Source organism: Sceloporus occidentalis, unplaced genomic scaffold (assembly GCF_023333645.1).
Source record: "Sceloporus occidentalis isolate IW3139 unplaced genomic scaffold, rSceOcc1.0.p SCAF_1, whole genome shotgun sequence".
In the NCBI taxonomy this organism is placed as follows: domain Eukaryota; kingdom Metazoa; phylum Chordata; class Lepidosauria; order Squamata; family Phrynosomatidae; genus Sceloporus; species Sceloporus occidentalis.
Window position 1 is genome coordinate 289,981,361 of NW_028316981.1, and position 22,140 is coordinate 290,003,500.

Genomic DNA, 22,140 nt, shown 5'->3' on the forward strand with positions numbered 1-22,140 from the left:
GGAAAATTGAAGTATAAGGAGGGGTTGCTAATCCTTATCATGGGCTTGCATGGTTTAACCCACTTCAGGACAGATTGCAACCTGCTGCTTACAGAAGATCAGTGGTGTCAGCAGTGAAATCAGTCTGATGAGAGAACTGATTGTATGACTGGAGTTTGGACAGGTTTCTCGCAGCTTGTCTTGCCATTCACAATCAGTTCAGTGATCTAGAACATTTGTAGCTAGAGGAAAGGATTTTTTTAAATCATAAGGCAGGTTGTTTTGTTTGCTTTTGAAAATGACTTTTCACTCATTTTCATATGGAAAAGATCTTATGTGGGAGGAAATCACTTGTTTATCAACAACTTTTCAAGGCTACCTGACCACCATACCTAACAGGCAACATTCAGTGTGTATCTTTTCATTTGTGTTTCCTATAATGTCATCACTCCTACTACTAAACTATTATTGTTATCATGATTGGTTTTATTATTGCCAGATATTATATGAGGGCCAAAATGTATATAAATGACAGAGAAGGAGAAAGAAAAGAACAAAGCTGAGGAAGGCAGGAGTGGGAATGTCCTGGAGAGACACATACATTAATATAATAAAAAGAAGTACATAGACATATTGAACTATTAAATGTAGTTTAATACATTGAGGTGAAATCTGGGTCATGTAAAGCCCATCCTCCTGCATGTATTTGCCATCTCTGCTTTTGGGGTGTAGTGTTGGCTGCTGCAACTTTGTTATGAGTGACTTTACTACTGCATTGCCATAGTAAATATTTCTGGGCTTGTGAAGATATCTAGCCTTTCAAATAAAATTGTTGTTACATATGTGTCAGTCCCTTTCACACTGATAATTATTGTTCATTTTTAGGGTGATTTCTATAGGTAATAAATATTTTTTCTTTAACAATTTAAAAAATATTCTTGGCAGCAATTCCCTTTGCAGGGGCTTTGGAAAGGTGCATTGGCCATTATGTTCTTTGATTTATCCTATCTGCTTTCAGGGCCACAATTTGGCATGTAATGGATTATTTTTCTCACATATATCTGACTCCTTCTAATAGTGAAATCATGGAGTGGTTTCCAGGACCAAATAGGATCACTGAAAAAACAAGTAGGAGGTCTTAACATTGTATAGAAAGTTGATGTTTACAGAAGTTTAAAGTTCTACACCAGTCCCCCAAAGCTCCGTAATGAGCTCATATTTTATAAAAATGTGAATTTGTATGATAATTTTTACCCTCAAACCATGGGGAAAGAAGTCAAATACATGAAAACACATGAAAATACTTTATCCCCACAAGCACATTAACATCCAAATACCGCTGCTTCCTTCACTTCACTTCCATTTTGAACGGAATGTTGGAAGGTAGAGTTGATTTGCTTCCCACGTCCCTGAACATGGTTTATGGATTAAACAAAGTTTGTGTTCTCAACCTGGCAGGGCTGAGCAGATGGAGGGACAAATTCAGGCTGCCTCTGGAGTTTCCTGAATCCGGGGGATCACCTGCTATCTGCACAGCCCACTCTGATCCATGGGCAGTCTGCACCATGTGGAATGTCAATTATTTTTTCTTGCTTCCTCTATAGTGCATGTGCACCATTGCATGAACACACCAACTGTGACTGCCAATTAACTTCCTCATTCTGTCCAGCTTCTATCTCATTTGGATGCCCCATGTGACCAGCCACACAGTCGCACGAGTGATACACCACCTGTATAGTGCATCGATATGCACAATGACACATTAGCAAAGCACAATCATGGACTCCCCCCATACATGCCCCCTTCTGACACTTCACCACATGGATCTGTGTTGGACTGTCTAGTTTGTTTATGGTTTTATTACTTCCGTTGCATTATTGCCAACCTGCTGTGTTTGTTCAAATTTCACTTCATGAGGTGTGCGATGGTTCAATGGCATGATGAGTCGATGGTGCAGCTTGCCAATCATGCAGCTCTATGCTTGACAAAAGAGAAAAGTATGGCAAGCAATAATGTGATGGTTGTGTCTCACCATTCCCAGGGCACATGCTCCAGACTTCCATAATCCGCCTGGGCCTTATTGCATTCCTGCACTCACACTGTGCTGGTTATATACAGGTGCAATAATGTGCACTTTCTGCATTAGAGCAGAGTAGACAGGAATTCTTTTGCTCTGGTGTTTTAGCCCTGGGGCACGGTTTCATTCCAATTTCCTCCTGTTTTGGCCTTGTGCACCATATAAACAGGTAAGGCTCAAGTTGGGCTGAAACTGCTTCTTTTTGTCAGTGAAGACAATTCCACACACTTTTTAAAAGAGATGATGAATCTTAATAAGAAGCAATAGGTGCCTAGAATGGTTCTCAGAACTGCTGTCTAAAACAAAACTGCTTCAACAACTAAATAATAAATAAAAACAAATATATTATTTCAGAACACCTAGATTTAAATGACTGACAGTCTGCAATGGATTCTTGAAGAATAAATATCATGAACTGGCTTAATTGTAGTAATCATAGTGATTCCCTATATTGACACAATATTATAGGTTTAATCACTCTTTTATTGTCTTAGATGTGCACACATAATTCCTATCAGCATTTATGTGAGTCATGCACATTATGTCACTGAGAATGTGTCTTCCTAAGATGGGGTAGGAAGTTAAGGAAGAATATTTGTTTTTCTTCTTCTCATAACACATGTGAATAATTAGTTATTATTATTTTTTTTGGACAGAAGATCCCATTTGAATCGTACAGTTACAGAGTTGGAAGAGACATCCAGTCCAACTCCCTGCCATGCAGAAACACACAATCTAAGCACCTTTGACAGATGACCATCCAGCCTCTGCTTAAAGACCTCCAAATAAGGAGAATCTGCCACTATCTGAGTATATTCCACTGTTGAATAGCTCTTACTGTCAGGAAGTTCCTCCTAATGTTGAGATGGAATCTCTTTTCCTGTATTTCCTCAATTGCTCCAAGCTTGCTGCTTAGTCTTCAGTATGCCATCCCTTCAAATATTTAAACAAGGCTGTCATATCACCTCTTAAGCTTCTCTTCTCTGGGTTAAACGTACCCAGTTCCCCAAGTCTCTCCTCATAGGGTATGGTTTCCAGACCCTCATAGGGTATGGCTTCCAGAACCTTCACCATTTTGGTTGCCCTCCTCTGGACACACTCCAGCTTCTCAACATCCTTTTTGAATTGTGATGCCCAGAACTGGACACAGTATTCCAGGTGAGGCCTAACCAAAGCAGAATAGAGTGGCACTATTACTTCTCGTGAGCTAGACAATATACTTCTTTTGATGCGGACTAGAATCTCGTTGGCTTTTTTACTGTACTTTTTTAAAGTACACTAGGACTTTATATTCTACATTTGGAATATTGTCAAATGGTGGAATGTGGAGCGGGATGCACTGACACATCTGCACACATGTTACCACAATTGAATAATCAAGAACTAGTTTCTCCCATATGAGACTTCCTACCCACTATGCTAGGAACCAGAGAACTTCTTGCTTGAGACACCCACATTCTAGTACTCCCTGTGATGCCTGGTTGTTCTCACATGAATGGCATTTAGAAATCGGGTAAAAAAAATTCTTCTTTCTTAAAATCTTTCTTTCTTTCTTTCTTTCTTTCTTTCTTTCTTTCTTCTCTCTCATCCCTGTTATGAAGTTATGCTTGAGTCAGCCAACTGGCTGATCTCCTTGAGGGCAAAATGTAGGATAAAATATATTAAAAAATAAATAAACACATAAACAAGCATGTGGCAGCTTTTAAGTATGTATAAATCCCAATCTCCATTTAAACCAAATTGTTATTCAATCCCATTATTCATGTATCCAGCTTGAAAAAAATGTCTATTGATTTTTGCAATGGCACATCTGAAATATTATTCAATGATGGGATGTGTAGGGGTATGCACTGATGCATCGGCGCACATATTACCACTATTGACCATACACATTTTTGCCATCTCTGGGGAGTCCTGGAACTGAACCCCTTGTACAACTTCTGGGGTTGTTTAGATTAGAGCGGGAAAAGTGTGGCCAGAACCATTTTTAAAATTTGTGGGGTTTTTTTGTCATTGCCCCTGAATGCCCCTGAATGCCTTCCCCTTGGGTTCACAGATTCCAAACTTGTTTTGAGTCAGTAGGTCTATGGATATTAACTTCAACAAGCTCCACAGGACTCACACAGCTTACTTCTGAGCAAACGTATATAGATTTGTACCATAAAGGAGGTTGCAGTGCAGTTCTTCTAATGGAGTCTTAGGCAATATCATCCCACCCCAAGTTATATATGGAATACATAAACTTTTATTTTACAAATTGATTTCAGTGCTTCCAAAATGACCAATTCTGCCTCAGAAGGCTTATAGTACTTCTCCTTACAGTACAATATGTCACTTAATTCTAGCAAGGAGGATCTTCTGGATGTATTATTTCTATCCCCATCACAATGTTCATCTGTTCCCTTTTACCCAAGCTGGATATATGATTGTGATGCACATTGGACCACCTTTGAACACATCTTCATTCATGGCTATCATTATGTGTGACTTGTTGCAGAGAACTAGAACTGGAGCAAAGCCACTGTGCCTGTTTGTGTGTGTGTGTTTCCCTAGTAGATGCTATGATCACCATAAATCTCATCTTTAGAACCTTCTGAATTGACGAACAATAGACAATAGAATCTAACCATTTTTGTTTATAGCAAAAAATGAGGAACTTAATGCTATCATCTGTTGCTTTCTGTATCTTTATAAGTTACAGATTTCTTAACTTTTAGAGCTTTTCCATGCCGTTGTTTCAATGAAATGGCTTCATGGGAAGCACAGGTACCTTTTAGAAGAAATAAGAGATAAGAATCACAGCCCTCTTATTCCATCTAAACCAGGTTTATGTGGCCGATGCTAGAGAAGGGACTGACAGATAGTGGTCACTATGCCAAATTGTGGTTACTTTGGCCATGCTGTAATTCATTCAGCAGATGTGTGTTAAGCTTTATAAATTCCAAAGCAATTTTTTTTCAGCAAAGGAAAGGAAGTGTTAATTGATAAGAGAACTCTAACTGATAAATGATGTTCTTCTGAAATTAAATATATTTATTCTAAGAGCTGTTCTTTCCTCCATCATTCGTATTAGCACATAGAACAAATGGAAATGCAAAAATATTTTTTTAAAAACTAAAACAAAAAGAGTAGAAAAGAAATTTGCATTCTTTTCCATTTTCGGGGGTTTGGCAATTTGAGATAAGTCCATGTATCTAACAATCTTCTCTAGTTATAGAGAAAATGATGGAAAACCTTTTTTTCCAGGCAAACACACATCACCATTTGCTTGCAAGAAAGCAATACAGCCTTCACTAGAATTTTGACTTCATTTGCAGTTGCTATGTTTTTGTAGCAGTCATTATGCTTTAGCATAGGAGAAGGAAAATGTGGGCCATTCAGATGTTTTAGCATTCAACTCAGAGAAGTCCCACTCAGCATAGAGGTTGTGGAAGCTTCAGCACAAAACATCTGGAGGGCAAATAGGCCCCCACCCATTTCAGACACTTTCGTCTTTCATTCTTTCTTCCACTGGCAAGTACAATGTTTTTGTGATGATTTCTTTCCTGCAGCAGGAAAAGACTTTTCTGGTTCCGCGGACTTTTGACTACTAATTGTCTGTTACAGAAGGTCTTCTAATGAAGGAGTGTGCTGTTTTTATCATTATTAATGTTTTAATTGCTTTTAAAATGTTTTAAATTAACAGTTTAATGTATGATTGTTTTTTAAAAATTGTTAAACTCATTTAATCTATCTATTGCTTTGACTGTATTTTGTTTTAACCTATATTGTGAGCTACTTTGGGGCCCATATTGGGAGAGAGGGGGAAACAATGAATGAACAAATGGTTATCTTTCAGACTCACACTTTCTTCTTATTCTCTACTGATGTTTTTTGTTTTTGTGAAAACTATTATTTCCCCTGGAGCAAAGCTGCATCTTGAAGATTTAACAAAATGTTGGTTTGAACACCTCCTGAAAATCAGAGAAAAAGCCCAAATATCCATTAGTTTTGATCTTGAGTTCTCCAAGTGGAACTTCACATGGAATTTCATGCACCTCTCCTCTAGAGAATGTGGTCCCTGTGACTAGGCAGATGGGTTTTAGAGTCTCCGTCAGCATCATGCCAAATGTTAACTACTGTCCAGTGGCACTGCAATTGTATTCTCTGTTTAGTATACTCTGCTAGACAGTTTTACTTTGGTTCAGAAGTTCCAGGTTGGACACAGATCTAATGGACTGGGGGAATACACTTTCCTTTAACCAGCATTCTTACACAGTTCTTATAACTATTAAACTATTATATTTGATCAATAATTTTCTTCTTGACAGAAGCAAGTAGTAATTTTAACAATTTTCTTACCATTATGAGAAAGTCTTTGAAAACCACAGTTTTCAAAACCTATCTGCAGTTGCAATTTGTAATTTCTATGTATAAATATTATTTTCTGCAGTAAGCAACCATCTGCAAATCTAGCACAGAATAAATCCTAAATTACAAAGATTCTCAACAGTCCAGGAATCTTCTCATCAGAGTTTTCAATATTTTGAATATTTTTCAAATATTTTCAAATATTGTTTCCATCTCTGCTATTAGGTTGGGGAATGAATCACTCTTACCCATTTCATTTCCCTTCAGAAGAGGAAGCTTTAAAAACAATTGTTCTTTCTCTGCATTTTTAGCTGCTTGAAACAAGACAATGTGGTGGCATATGGGGGGGGGGGGGGGGACTGAAAATTGCTGGCCTTCCTACCTTCCAGATAGAATCATTACTGGGTCTTCCCTCTCCATCCTCCCTGCCCTTCAGGTGGAATTATCAATGGATCATCCACCCATGGGCCCATGATATTTGGATAACATTTCAGTGCAGAAACAACCTAATACTCACATGCAGAATACTCTCTCTTTCTCTCTCTCACACACACACACCCCACAGGAGAATTCTTATTAAAACAAATACCAACCCCTTCCAATATTTTTCTAAATAGTTCCAACGAAGATGCCACAAACTTTTCTAAGCAGCTTGATCCAATGCTGAAGTTAGCACCAGAGTTAGAGGACCATTTTAATATTTAAATCAAAGGATTTTTTAATGGAATTCCTCAATCTAGTTCTGTAACATGTTCAGTTGAAAAGAATACCCTGATTTCAGACAGGAACAAGGAGAAGTTGATGTCTATGAAACAACACAAAGCTTCTCCTTGAATTGTATGACATTATCAGACTTCAATGGGTCAGGAAGCTAGTTAAACATTAGATGAAGAAATTGCAAAAATGCCTTTTCCAGGGTTGATGGGAAGAGACAGGAAGTGGCAAGATTCAGCTGCTTTGTCCTAGGATTTAGTCAATAAAAACATGAAAAGAAGCAGTGTGTACTTCTGTACTAGATGAAGGTTACACTAGATAAGTTAGAAAGGTCTACAATGAATGAAGGTTACACTCAGTAATTCAGGAACCCTTCCAAATATATAATTTTATTTGTGTGTTTATTTCTTTTGCATTATATTTTGGAATATTCCACCAATCAGGATAACCAATGATCTGACATTAGGGTGATATGTCTCCTCTCACCACTGTTCATGCCATAGGCGGTTGCTGGTCTCCATTCAATCAGTGCTCATGATGACTTACAACATGACAACCTGAGGCCAAGATGAAAGACTATCATCTTCAGTATGAGACCACCTAGAATTCAGCAGAGGCCCTATAACTCCAAGAGGCTATGCTGGTGAGTACAGGAGACAGGGGTTTCTTGTGACAGCACTTCAATTGCCAAATTTCCTCACAAGGGAAGTCAGGCTGGCTCCATCCCTGTGAGCCTGTTGAAAACTGTCTGGGAGTCATTTTTTAAAGCTGTCTTTTAAGTTGTTTTAAATTTGTTTTAAAGGGTGTGTGTGTAAGGAGAGAGAGATTGAGAGACAGAGAGATGCTTAAAACTATGGATCAGAGGCTTCCATGGACCAGATGTTCCCTATTCCTATGCTATGTTTTATTAATCCTTCTCTGATATATATTTTATTTACTGATAGCAAAGAAAACATAGAAAGGAGGGGAAATTTGATTCAGTCAGAAATTTTGTTGACCAATTTTTGTCATCTATTTCACCTAAGTTTACCTTTGAAGAATGCTGTTGACATTTTAATTTCTTAACTTACACTACACATTAAATCTTTGAGATATGTGACTATACAAATAAGTGGGAAATATGTGTTCTGATGACAAAGTGTGCAAATAACTGCAAGTTTTGTTGATCAATAAAAAGTGATGCAGAGTGGTGCACTGGTTTGCACATTGGACTAAGACCCTGGAGTCCATGGCACCACTTCTCTCAGCCCCAGAGGAAGGCAAAGGCAAACCCATTCTGAATAAATCTTGCCATGAAAACCCAGTGATAGGTTCTCCTTATGGTTGCCATAAGTCAGAAATAACTTAGAGAAGTACAACAAGAAGAAAAATCAAAATAAGCAGTTTACAATCCCTTCCCCCATAAACTGAGTTACAAGTGTTCACAAATGAGGTCATTGAATATTAAAGTAATTAACATGAAAGAGCAGTTCACACTAAATGCAATATTTCCCAAAGGATAGAAATTTCAGTTATGTAATTAGACGTGACAGAAAACGACTGAACTAATTAAAGTAGAGCTCCCTTAGCAAATTGTCTCATTAAAGGGTTTACAGTTGTGCATCTCTATCTACGTTACTTAGTGCTTGGTTTGACTTATCATAGAGGATGAAAAAAATCAAGGTTAATTGACATTTTAATACTGGATATCTCAACTGAAATCATCTGCAGGGAAATAAACAATTACAGCATACCTTCAACAAGATTCATTTATCATGCAGTTAGGAGCACAAAGTGCAATCCAAGTTGATAATCAACAACCTTGATGGGAGCTCTGCATGGGCACTGACAATGTAATACTATCCATTTCCATTATAATATTTTGGTTAATATTGCCAATTAATTATCACAGGCAAAATGAAGCATCCATTCATTATTCGTGACACAATAATCAAGGCATTTATATATGGTGGAAAAGTGGATTTTTTTCTTCTTGAGAGTGAATTCATACAATGCTAGCATCAACACCAACAATAATCCTTGTCAATGTGAGAGGCTGCCACCATCAGTCATAAACTGTTGAATTGTCAGCAGACTTTATTGCTTTGATTTAGCTTTGGACTAGTCCAAGTGTTATCCTATCATTGAAATCTTTCCCAGAGTGAAGATCAGTGTACTCCCCTTCTTAACCCTCATGTTATGACACACAAGAAAGCATGCTCTCATAAGTAAATAAATAAATAAATAAATAAATAAATAAATAAATCAAAACTTTATTTATATACCACTTTTCCAAAATGATCAAAGCGGTTCACAATATCAAATATCAAATAGCCATTACAAAACAAAATAAAATAGACAGAATAACATAGACATATTTAAAAATATCATATAAAAAGTCCTGAGTATCTTGATTGAATCGCAGTTGAGCATCTTGAGGTAGCATCTGGGAGGGGATAAATTTCCTAAAAAGAGTCGGGAGGATATGCTGAATGGAAGAGATGAGTTTTCAGAGATTTCTCAAACACGTCCACAGTAGAACTGAGGCAGATCTCTTCCAGGAGTTTGTTCCAATAATGCGGGGCTACAGCTGTAAAAGTTCTTTGGTGAGTTGTTTTCAATCTCACCTTAGGGTGCTCCAATAAGCACTTCCCTGATGTTCTGAGGGTGTGGAGTGGATTGTGTAGGGAGAGGCGTTCCTTCAAGTAACTCGGGCCCAAGCCAAGTAGGGCTTTATAGGTAATGACCAACATTTTGTATTGAGACCGGAAGCTAATTGAACTGAAATAATGCATGAGGAATAGGGTGGTGTAGATTAGCCTCAGTATATACACTGATTACTACAGAGCCTGTAAATTGTTGTCATCCCTCCCCCACTTCAGCTAAACCTCATGGAAACTCCATGTTTCAAAAATGACTAATAGAGAGCAATGAGAAAGAACGGGTCAGGCTAATATATTTCCTCCTTACATGATCACTATAAATGCAGTTTACACATTTTCTACTGTTTAAATAGGGTTGAAGAGTATTCAGGTCTAGAGGGTTATAGGCTGAGCAGAACTCTTTCAAACAGAAGAGATGTTGTTACATCATTAAAAGCAAACCATGCAATACAGTGTCTGGACTGAGGGCTGAGTCACGGTCACCGTACATTACTGACAGGGAAGACATTCTGTGTAGCTAATCCTCAGCAAGGATCCTCAAGTAAGAGTGGATACACACTGGCCAAATATATGCATGCCCACAGCACAATGAGAATGATGTTGTGACAGAACTGTTTAGCATTATTTTAGCTGCCCTTGCCTTTCTTCCTTTGTACTTGCTATTCTGATATCATTCCACCTTGTGTTAGATTCAGTGCGAGATTTGCTGGTCATAGTTGGGCTGAGCATTTATTTCTTTATTTAAATATTCTTATTCTGCCCTTTTAAAGTTATCAAATTTAAACAAGGTAAAAATATATTGAACCATTCAAATACGACAAAAGATCTTTGAAAGGCTGAAACTACATTAATGCTGAAAAGTACATTAGGCTTCATGACTTGACCTGGCAAAGGAAAAAACATTGTCATTGGTGCCAGCAAGAACCAGGGGAGAAATCCTTAAGTGGGGGTCCCACAGTCTGAAATGCCCTCTCCCATGTCTTCACCCATCATATTGCCCACACTAATGGGTCACAGAGGAAGACACTTCTTGTAGTTCACAGTCCTCAGGCAAACATATAGGAAGAATATCTTCTCTTCAAGATCCTTGTATGGATTATCAACGTTCCAAGTTCAAGTAGGGATTTTTTTTTCTTTTTCATTTTTTCTTTTTGTATTTGTCCAGTATCTAGACCAACGTTAGTTCTTATTTCTCCCCCAATCCACAATGTTCCTCTTTCACCATTTGATTGATACTGTAGATTGTTATTTGCAAATTGGAAGGAATGGCCATTGCCATGACCAAAAAATGAATTGGCAATCTCAGTAGGATACATAGGCAATGAATCATTAGTAGCCACTTGGAGGCAACATTAGGGAAAAAGAAGATTCTTCAATATAAGGGAAAGACCTCACCAATCCCAGAGGCTGCTAATTTATAAGTGTGGCTTGGGGGAGTTTTAGTGTCCATATGTTGCCCATAGTGTATTGATCATGAATGCATAGCAGTTATAAATGTGTCTTCATTGTTGCCTAATAGTATTCTGGCCACTGTTTCCAAAAACAAATATGATTTATTTATTTATTTTGTGAAAAAATCATTTTTGTGCAGACCTCACCATTCCAGCATCCTCTCATGTGTTTCTGGAAACTGTATTTGTGTGAACATTGTGATCTTGGTATAAATATTGTGTTTTTGTGAGGGTGTTGGGAGTGTAAGGCAACTGCTTTCCAACTAACAGAGGACCAGTCCTCTGTCACTCACAGTGGTTGAAAATTTAGGGGATTTTCATGGTCACTCCATTGGGGCTGTGCAGGGAACATGAATACATGGTAGCTACAATGCATAATTGAAGGTTATGTATACACAATTTCCCAAGAAGATTCTGGCCAGTGTTTTCAGAATCATGAAGTTTTCAAAAACACAAATTTCATTAAAAACAACAACATTGCTTCCAAAAATAAACATTTATTTATTTACAAAAACTATTGTGTTTTCCCCCTGAAATCTACCATCAACAACACTGCCCACCACCACCACCACCACCAATTTTGCCCAAAATAATGTATGGTTTCAGAAATAGTATTTTTTTTTTACATTTAAAATGTTTTTTTTCAATAAACATATTATTTGTATGCCCCACCCACCCCAAAATCCACACATATTTCTGTACTGAACTATTTCCAGAAACAGTTCCATACAGAAATATTCCTTGGGGAGTAATCTATTGAAATTAGAAATCCTCACATGTGATGATGAAATGGTAAGGGACTTCCATCCTTGTATGTGTATGTGCCTTCAAGCTGCCTGTTGACTCTTGGCAGTCCCATGAATTTCATAGGATTTTCTTAGGCAAAGAAAACTCAGAAATGGTTTGCCAGTTCCTCCTTCTGAGATATATTTCCCAGGAGCTGGAATTCCTTGCTGGTTTCCCAATCAAGTATTAACCAAGGCTAACCCTGTTTAGCTTCCAAGATCAAACAGGATCTGGTGACTTCAGGGTATTTAGGTAAACTCCTCCAGCTCTGGTCCCAGGCAAATTAGTTCCATTGATTCAAAAGGAACTTGGTAAACTAACACTTACATAATTTCCATTGATTAAATAGGTCTAAGATATAACTCTGAACATCAAAGTGAGGATAGTTCAAGCCATTATATTCCCCATTACTATGTACAGATGTGAGAGCTGGACAGTTAAGAAAACTGATAGAAAATCAACTCATTTGAGAAGTAGTGCTGGAGAAGAGTGCTAAGAATACCACATACAGTATGTCCAAGAAGTTAAACAAATCAATTCTAGAAAACACCACTCAAGCTCTCCCTGGAAGCAAGGATTACTAATTAAGGTTTTCATACTTTGGCCACATCATGAGAAGGCATGAATAATTGGAAAAGATGATGCTAGAAAAGGTAGAGGGCAGTAAAAGAGGAAAACCATGTACCAGATGGTTGGATTCAATCAGATAGGCCACAGGCCTAAGCCTACAGAACCTGAGCAGAGCAGTGAAGGACAACTTTACTGCATTGGCCCTGGAACGGGCCTGTAGCATTCCAAAATGGAATGTTCTGAGGGTGATCAGTGGCGGGGAACAGATTTTACCACACAGTGAGAACGCTGCCACCGCTGCTGAACATCCCCATCCCGTTCCGGATGTGTTCCCCAGGGGGCAATTTCCGGGAACACTTCTCAAGTGTTCCCGAGAATCGGCCCCTCTGGGCCAATGCAGTAAAGTTCGATGTCTCATCCACAGGGTAGCCATGAATCAAAGTCAACTCAAGGGCAGTTAACAACAACTACTACTACCATTGGAACAAACAAATGGATTTAGTTCACTGAGGTCTATTCTGCATTGTAGAAATATTGCAGCAGCTTGACACCACTTTAACTGCTGTTGTGCCACTTTAAGTGCTGTGGAATCCTGGGATATGTCATTTGTGGTGGCACCAGAGCTATCTGTCAGAGAAGGCTACCTATCTCACAAAACTAAAAATCTTAAAAATCCAAAATTGAGCCATGGCATTTAAAGTGGTGCCAAACTGCTTTATTTCTGCAGTGCAGATTAGATCTACAATTTTAGCCACAGTTTATTGAGTGCTCCATGTCTAGGATTCATAGGCATAGCTGTGTTAGGATGGAATGTCAGTATGCAGAGGGATCTTGTTGCACATTTGAGATGAACTGTGTGAAAGAATTTGTAGGATAAGTTTTCATAAACTTGGTCTACTTTCTCAGATGCTTTGTGTCTAGACATCTTATTTTTTGAAAGTTCTTACTGTAATGATCTCACTTGGTTCAGATCCTTGTTGGAGATAGGATGTGGAGGAAATAAGTGGATTGGTGCTTCTTGGGTTGTCCCCAACTTGAACCCGAATAAAAATAAGTAGTCTTTGTTTTCGTTATATACTCTGAGCAGAAAGAAAACAAGGCTGAGTGTTAAAATGAGAATTCAAATGTCTGCTTCAGTCCACATTACAATGAAGTGGTGCAGTCAGTGGGCATTAGGATAAAAATGGCTAATTGTTTTCTGCTTGCACCTAATGATCTGTTGACAAACATCTGTGATAAGGAATTTCCAGAAACAAAGACCAACAGACACTGAAAAGTTTAACTAGACCAAAATAAATAAATAAATAAATACAAGAAGTATTGATGCATAACATGTGTAAATAATGCTCAGCAAAAAGAAATAAAAAGATTGATAGAAAGAAAGCCTCAAGTGTGAAGCACTGTTGAACAGAATATGCTGCAAAAAATGTGGCTCCTTTCCCCTACAAAAATTCCAAAACACTTGCTCCCGCTATTACCTAACGATTTGCAATTCAGAAAATAAAACTGAAGAAAAACATGCCATTGTTTGTTAATAGCTACAGGCTGACAAAGGAAGCATGGAAGCAAGGAATTCTTGAAGTTTGCTGCTTTTGGGAGCAGCTTTCAATTTTATAGCACTTACAACCAGTTGATGTACCAACAACTTTGCCTTTCTAATTATTTTCATCTTCTGACTCTTGCCCAGGTCCCTCTGTCACACCAAGTATTCAGTGTGAAAAGAATGATGGCTGTGTCTATTGTAAATATTTTGATGATGGGACAGTTAACAGTGCCACTCTTCCCTCATTTGGTCTCTTTCCACACCCCCTCCCAATAATTTCCATTTGGGACTCATTTGTAATTTCATTTCATTTCAGTTTTTCATTAGTTACAAAATGAATGCATACTCTGGATGCACAGGTGTAAGTCATGGAGATGGCAGAGTGCCAGCAGACTTGGGTATAGGGATCTAATGTAGTCCTTCCTCTCCTCTGTTCACAAAATACAGATAGATTAAAATCCATCATTAAATTTTTATTTTGTATATAATAACTATCTAGGGACACAAATACCCTCAAATCAAAAAAGGACAAGAAGTATCCACACCATCACTTAATCTGGGGTTTCAGGAGTTGGTAGGAGCCTTCATTGGTTTGTTATTCTTGTATAGCTTCAAGTCATTTCTGATTTATGGAGACTCTAAGGTGAACCTATCATGGGGTTTTCATGGAAGAATTTACTCAGAGGGGGATTACTCTTTCCTTCTGAGTCTAGAAGAGTGTGACTTTCCCAAGGTCATCCAGTGGGTTTCTATGGCCTACCAGGCATTCGAATGCAGGTCTCTCAGGATCCTAGCCTAATAGTTAAACCACTACTGCTAGCTCTCCTTCACTGGTTTAGGAAGACCTAAACACAGTCCTCCAATCCTCCGCCTGTGTTCACTCCATCCTAATGGATATCATTTTCCATTTGTCCTTTTCTTTTCTTTTAAAAAAATCTTTTTTATAAGTACAGCCAGGTTAGGTTTTTAACATATATTTTTCTTAGATTCACAATTAAGTGGTTTTAAAAATCTACTCAACACATCCATTTTATTTACTAATCAAAAGAGAACACCCAAAATATTTGTAAGCATAAAGGATAAATTATCATCATCTTCATCATCTTATCTATGGGATCGCCTCCTCCCATATAATCCATCTCATATACTCGGGTCCTCAAGGGATGGCTTTTCTTTTTTTTTTTTTTACTTCAACCAGCCTGGATTTTGAATGGTAACTCTTACCTAGAAGACTTTTGTTATCAGCTGCTCCTAGGCTGTGGAATGACCTGCCTGGGGTGATTCAACAGCTAAATATGCTTTCTGAATTTTGAAGTGAATTAGACCTATCTCTTCTGGCAGGTCTACCCAGTCTAATTCATTAAACTATGAATTTTAAATTAACATATTTTAATTTATGCTGGATGATTTTAATGTGTCCTATGTTTGTATGTTTCAACAATGTTTTTATATTGTTTGAATGATTTTGTATGTTTTAATTTATGTTGTACACATAATTATGCCTTGGAGCAAGGCAGGAGAGAAATAAAAAACGTAATCGTCATCATTTATATGCTAACTTTTCATCAATATTGGGACCTAAGGCATCTTACAATTTAAACTGATTACAATATAAAAGCATACAAAAAAAAATCAACATTAGAACTGAACTATTAACCATAGCAAAGCACTTTAGAAATATTACAGTTTATAGTACAATTTAGGAAAAAAGAGCACACACTTTCCATAAAAGTCTTCAGTTCTAAAAGCTTATGAATAAAAACATCTTTATCTGCTGACAGAAGGGCAACAAGAAAGGGGGGAATTCTAGCCTCCACACAGATGCAGTCTAAGGGCACCTACTGATAAGGTCCTATCTTGTTTCCACCAATCATACCTGTGAGATACGATGGGGTTGAAAGAAGGCCCTCTCCTGCAGATTTCAGGAGACAGACTCATAAGGGGAGATGCAACCTGTCATTCAACTTCCATTTTTGTTGGGCTTGCACTGTAATCTAAACCAATATGCAAACCAAAATCAGTTTTTCAAATCAACCATTCCGAATTTTGCAACAGAGTGCTTTAGTCAAAAGATGCATACAAAATGTATTAGGAGGAAGCATACATGAATATGTGAAATAATAGTTTTAAAAACCATTCTATTAAAAAGACCACTTCCAAAAGTAACCAAAATACACATTTTAGGAGAAATGTGTGCAAAAAGTATACAAGCCCAAAATATATACACATTTTTGTGCTAACTTAACAATACCCTCAGTTTACTGAGCAAATTTAGCTTAAGTCTGGAAACATTCTCAATATTCAAGATTATGCATACTTAAGATGCAAAGTGGGGAGGGTGAATGAACTAAGATGGGAATGTTGTAGCCAGAACTTGTACATGGAGCCTTTCTAGAACATCGATGGGGACTTTTCTTTCCCTGTAACTCCAGGAGAAATTAGAAGAACAGGCCTGTTGAATCAAGGATCCAATTTTATTTAGAGAAATAAATGCATTTCTCTCTCCCACACTGATGGACTAGATTGCAAAGAGTGTTGAGGTCCTGGGCACATGCTCTTACATTATAATATAGTTTGCCAAAATTATCAGGTCACTACTGCAAAGCACATGGCCTGGGAAAATTTCATAAAGCTAGTGAACTTGACAGAATTTTTTACTTCTAGTTATCAGTTGGTCACGTACAGCCTTCTTTACAGCAAATAATCATTCCTCAATTCTTTCAACATAACCTATTCCCCAATCAGTTGCTGTCATAGGAATCAAAATATCAGCTTGTTCTTTTTGAAGGATTTTCTTAGGAGCAGCACATGCTTGAAGAAGGCTCATGTCCTTCTGGAATTATATAGATGTTATTAAAGCACATATAGATGTTATTAGAAGACATTGACTCAAAAGATGAAAAGGCCTCTGTAGACCCATCACAGAGGTATGCATTCCTCAGAAAATGAGCCTGCTATAGGTCCACCATCTATTCCTCTCTTCACGGCAGATGCAGTATATCTAAAAATGAAATAAATCCAAGAGTAACCATTTCTTCCAGTTAGGTAGCTACTCTGGAAGGCAACACTTTTAATGTCACAACAAGTGCCTACCTCTGGATTTGAGGCATCAACTAATTAGCAACAGAGGCACATGTGGTTGTTAATGTTTTTGTTAAGTTGAACTCAGAATGTGTTCCTTATCTGCCCTTTCCTTCTTTGTGGAACTGTACATCAGTTATAGAAGAAAAAGAATTGTGTGTGTGGGGGGGGGGGGGGAAGGAACCTTAATATAAAGATGGACTGGCGAATCACAAAAGAGAATTTTTGATGGAGCTTGTTTCCATATGAAAGTAGAACCATAAATGGATCAAAAGACTTCTATCTTTCTTTTTTAGTGAATGAGGTCCTAAGTGCTCATGATTGTCCCCAGTATTCAGTGTCCTGTCATTAAGGAGCTTTGAAACAACAGGAAGAGTGAAAGGAAACATTTTGTACCTGCAGCACTCACTTGGGCAACACAGTTTTAGCAAGACTCTCCCTCTGTTTCGGATCTAAATTATGCAGGGATACAATGAGGTATGAATAGATGGAAAAGGGAAATAATATATTTCTGAGCCATTAATAGTCAATTCCTCCTTCTAGTCACAGGTGTGTGGTGGTGGGGAGAATGGCATTGATTTTCTTCTCTGAATCAAATTTCTCTTCCTCACTTTTGCCAGTCCGACTGCTGCTTTGACAGAATCAGGCTGTGTAGAAAAAGAGTTGATTCTCTTCAGATTTCAGGATAAATAAGTCATGCTTCTTTTTGCCGCACAATAATAACCCCTTTGGAGAGGGAAAAAATAGCTGTGCACCCTGCCTATGTATTCAGGGAAAATGGTCACTGTGCACAAAAGTGTCTTTTTAGTATATATTACAGGAAGATCCCATTGAGAGGAAAAGAGGATGATGCTGTCATTATCTTGCTCTTCTTAACATATTTCCACTATCTCTTCCAAAAAAAAAAAAGGGGGGGGGGGCCCTTCCTGAATCAAATGAGGTAGACAAACATGGGACCTTAAGAAAAGTTGGCTTAACTTTATGTACCAATTCAGCTAGCAATTTTCATATTCTTAAGAAATTGCATGATTTGGGAGCAATTTTTGTTCCAAAATCACACAGAAAGCCCTATAACTGTATGAGCATGTGTGAAAACACCTCATCCTACCCTCACAAGCACCCTAGAACTCTGAACTACCCCTGACAGAACTCCATTTTCCTCTGCAGTTGCTCCCAAAATGGCAAAAGGAAATGACAAAATGTCACACAGTATAAGTCAACAGTGTCGTGAACTTGTTAAAGGACCTCCATCCTTTAATTTCTGTCCAGCATTCAGCTGCACGCATTATCACATCTGCCCACCGCTCTGACAACATCTCTCCTGTGTTGGCATCCCTTCACTGGCTCCCCCTCCCTTTCCGCATTCAGTATAAGCTCCTGCTCTCGACGTTTAAAGCCCTCCATGGACTGGCCCCTCCTTACTTATCAGACCTTATTTCTCTTCACCTTCCCACTAGGGCCCTCCGTTCTGTTAGTCAAGGTTTGCTGTCCCAGCCCAGGATTTCCTTTGCCCCATCTCAGATTCGCCCCTTTTCACTCACTGCCCCTCACTCCTGGAACCTTCTTCCCCCACGAACAAGAGCCATCACTTCTTTAACCAGCTTCAAAACGGAGCTGAAGACCATCTTGTTCAGAGAAGCGTTCCCAGGCATTGCATAATTGTCACTTGCTATTTGATGCTCTTTTGTTGTCTGTTTTATTGAATCATTTCCTGTATTGCTATGTATTTTATATATATTATCCTACTAGAGAGGCCCCTTCCCCACCACCACTCCCTTCTCCTTCTGTGTCGTGTCTTTTTAGATTGTAAGCCTGAGGGCAGGGAACCGTCCAATTAAAAAGATTGCATGTACAGCGCTGTGTAAATTTACAGTGCTTTATAAATAAAGGTTAATAATAAATAATAATAATAATAATAAAGTGCATGTGAACATTAAGAACTTCCTGTTGCCATTTTGACTGGGGCTACCGAAGATAATGGAAGTATTCGAGAGGTATAGAGAGGAAAATGGAAATATTCTGTATGGCCCATGGGGGATTCTAGGGGGAATTGGTCCCTTCTCCCCACACAATTGTCTACTCCTGTCCTCAAGAAAGGAATCATGCACACATAAAAGTGTCATGTGTATACTTGTTGGCATACATTTCAATGTGGAAATCATTAATGCATTAGAATAAGGGAAAGAGGGTTGGATTAATTATCCTTTCCATTCTCATTTTTGTGCCAGATAGATTATTAGTGGACTGCTCCACGTATGTATTCACAATCTTTACCCAAATATGGTCACCCCTCCATTTTCCTGGGGGATCTCTTCCAGACACACAACCTCGCCCCATGAAAACAGAAATCTGCCAGTATTCAAGTCCTATTGGCTTGAATAGTGCCCCCCCCCCCCCCACTATTTATATCCCTCCATTTGCCCCTTGCAAATAAGTGAGGGACATGGATTAAAAGTCTGCACAAATGAAGGGATGACTGTACACCACAATTAAGACACAGAGCACCTCCCTCCAGCCCATGTGCCTTGGTCCAGGCCTCAGAGGGAGAGAAGAAATGCTGGACCTGATCTCCTTCCCACCAACATTTCATTAGATTGTAAGCCTGAGGGCAGGAAACCATCTAATTAAAAAGATTGTATGTACAGTGTTGTGTAAATTTACAGTGCTATATAAATAAAGCTTAATAATAATAATAATAATAATAATAATAATAATAATAATAATAATAATCAACTGACATTCACCATTGCCATATGGGGAAGTAGGTTTTTGATTATCAATAACTAGCCAATTGGTCTTGTTGATCAGCTTTTAAAAAAATCTGATCCAAATAAGAATTTAGGAAAAGGCTTGTGACAAAGTTTCTATCAACTATGGCTTGGGGAAAGCTCACTAACATTCTACCAAGTTGGGGAAGAGATAATCCATAAAGAATCCATGGTGGATCTGCTGAAAGATCTGTTTTTTTCCAGCATTCAGTGTTTAGGGTGGCCACCTGCATAGCTACAGGGAAGCTCATGACAGGGCTTGAATACTGCAATACTTAGGAATACAAAAAAATCTCTAAATCAACTTGTTTGATTTCTTTGAATGAAACAACATCTTACCTCCATTCTCATCTCATCCTTTGTTTCTATCCAGTTGTGAGATCTTTTTTTGTCATAGAAATTTTTATACCTTTTTCTCCCTGATGTCTATACTTTAAATACTCATCCCTCCTATACGTACACAGTTTGTATGCATTTTCCACTTCACTGAAGTCTATTTCAATGTAATATTCAATTGTATACATTCATCCACAGATATTAAGTATAGACATAAGTTTGTGCATAGTTTATTTCATTGACTGTAACAGCACGCCTCACAAATGTGAGAATTTCTGAGACAAATGTTGTTGAATAATGGGTCTTGGGAGGTGGGAAATAAATATTTTTATGGAGAATCTGGACTATTATATTTTTCTGGGGAATCTGGACAATTATAATTTCCCCCATTCCTAGTAGTTTTTCAACCTCACGTTTTCCTGCAAATGACCTTCAGTAGTATACTGTATCTGATACTGGAGGTCATAAATAGCCATCAGGATCTGTAGCCTTGATGCAGCCCTTCCCCAAGTAAGGCAAACACAGAACAATTAGACTGGGGCAAAATAATAATATGATTATCCCATTTGCCTCCAAAATTCTGCAGATAAAGTGGGCTAAGTACAGATCCAGAGATAAGAATGGTATGACATTCATTAATATTCCAAGCTCTAGAGCTTGATTTTAATCACCACATGTAAGACCAAGGAACAAATGGGACCAATGAGACCCAGAGTGGCATAGGAGTGAATTCAATGAGTGATTAAATGAGTGTGCAATTGACTCTTGTGGACTTCTGCCTTTTTAAAAAGTAATAGATTTGTAATAATAATAATAATAATAATAATAATAATAATAATAATAATACTTTATTTATATACCGCTTTTCCAATGATCAAAGTGGTGTACATCAAGAATATAATTACATTCAGATATATATATATATATATAATCTTCAAATATCAAAATACATAAAAACACAGTCAAAAATCTATCAGTCAATAAAATGCAATTCTATCAAGAATAGTGACTACAGAGAGTCAGACAGGTATGCTAATCGAAATAAATATGTCTTCAGAGCCTTCTTGAAGGCATCCAAAGTAGGGCAGACTCGAATTTCATCAGGAAGATTGTTCCAGAGAGTCTGTGCTGTCGATGTATATGATCTCTTGTGAGTTATTGACAATAGATTTGTTATAGGTGAATGGTGCAGTGCACATGTTAATGTGTATGCCCACGTCCACGAGAACATGAATGAAAAAAGTGATATGGAAAAGATGTTGCAAAATGAAGCAAAATAAAACCACACAACCTCATTTTTTGGTACTTGTCCAGTACATTCAGATGAAAGAGATGTGGTTTTCTTCAGGAAGGTTACATTTTAGAAGTTGTAGGATGAGGAAAAGGAAGAGAAGGATGATAGGGAAAACATAGGCTAACATCCACCACTGTGGATCATGGTGATGATTGTATCAATTTCAGGTTCTCTACTAACAATAGGTGTCTGATTGGATACCACTGGCTTTACTGGGAAGTAGATATGATATAATACTCCTTCCAGTGCATTAGTTGTTTTTGCTGATTGGATGAAAGATAAATTTCATATGGAGGACAGTAGGTGCCCTATCATTCTTACAATTACTCTGAACACTGGGAATGGGACCCTGTTGATTCTGACTTTGCTATCAGCAAATTAGTTAGAGGCATTTTCTTTTCACTTTGTTATGGGAAATCTGTGTGTCTCTTGCATCGCTCCCTCTCTATTTCACTCTGTCTCTCTCACACACTATTTAGGTTCAACACTCAATTTGAATATGACAAGTAAATGAAAGCATGGTAACATTAACTTTTAAAGGAATATTCC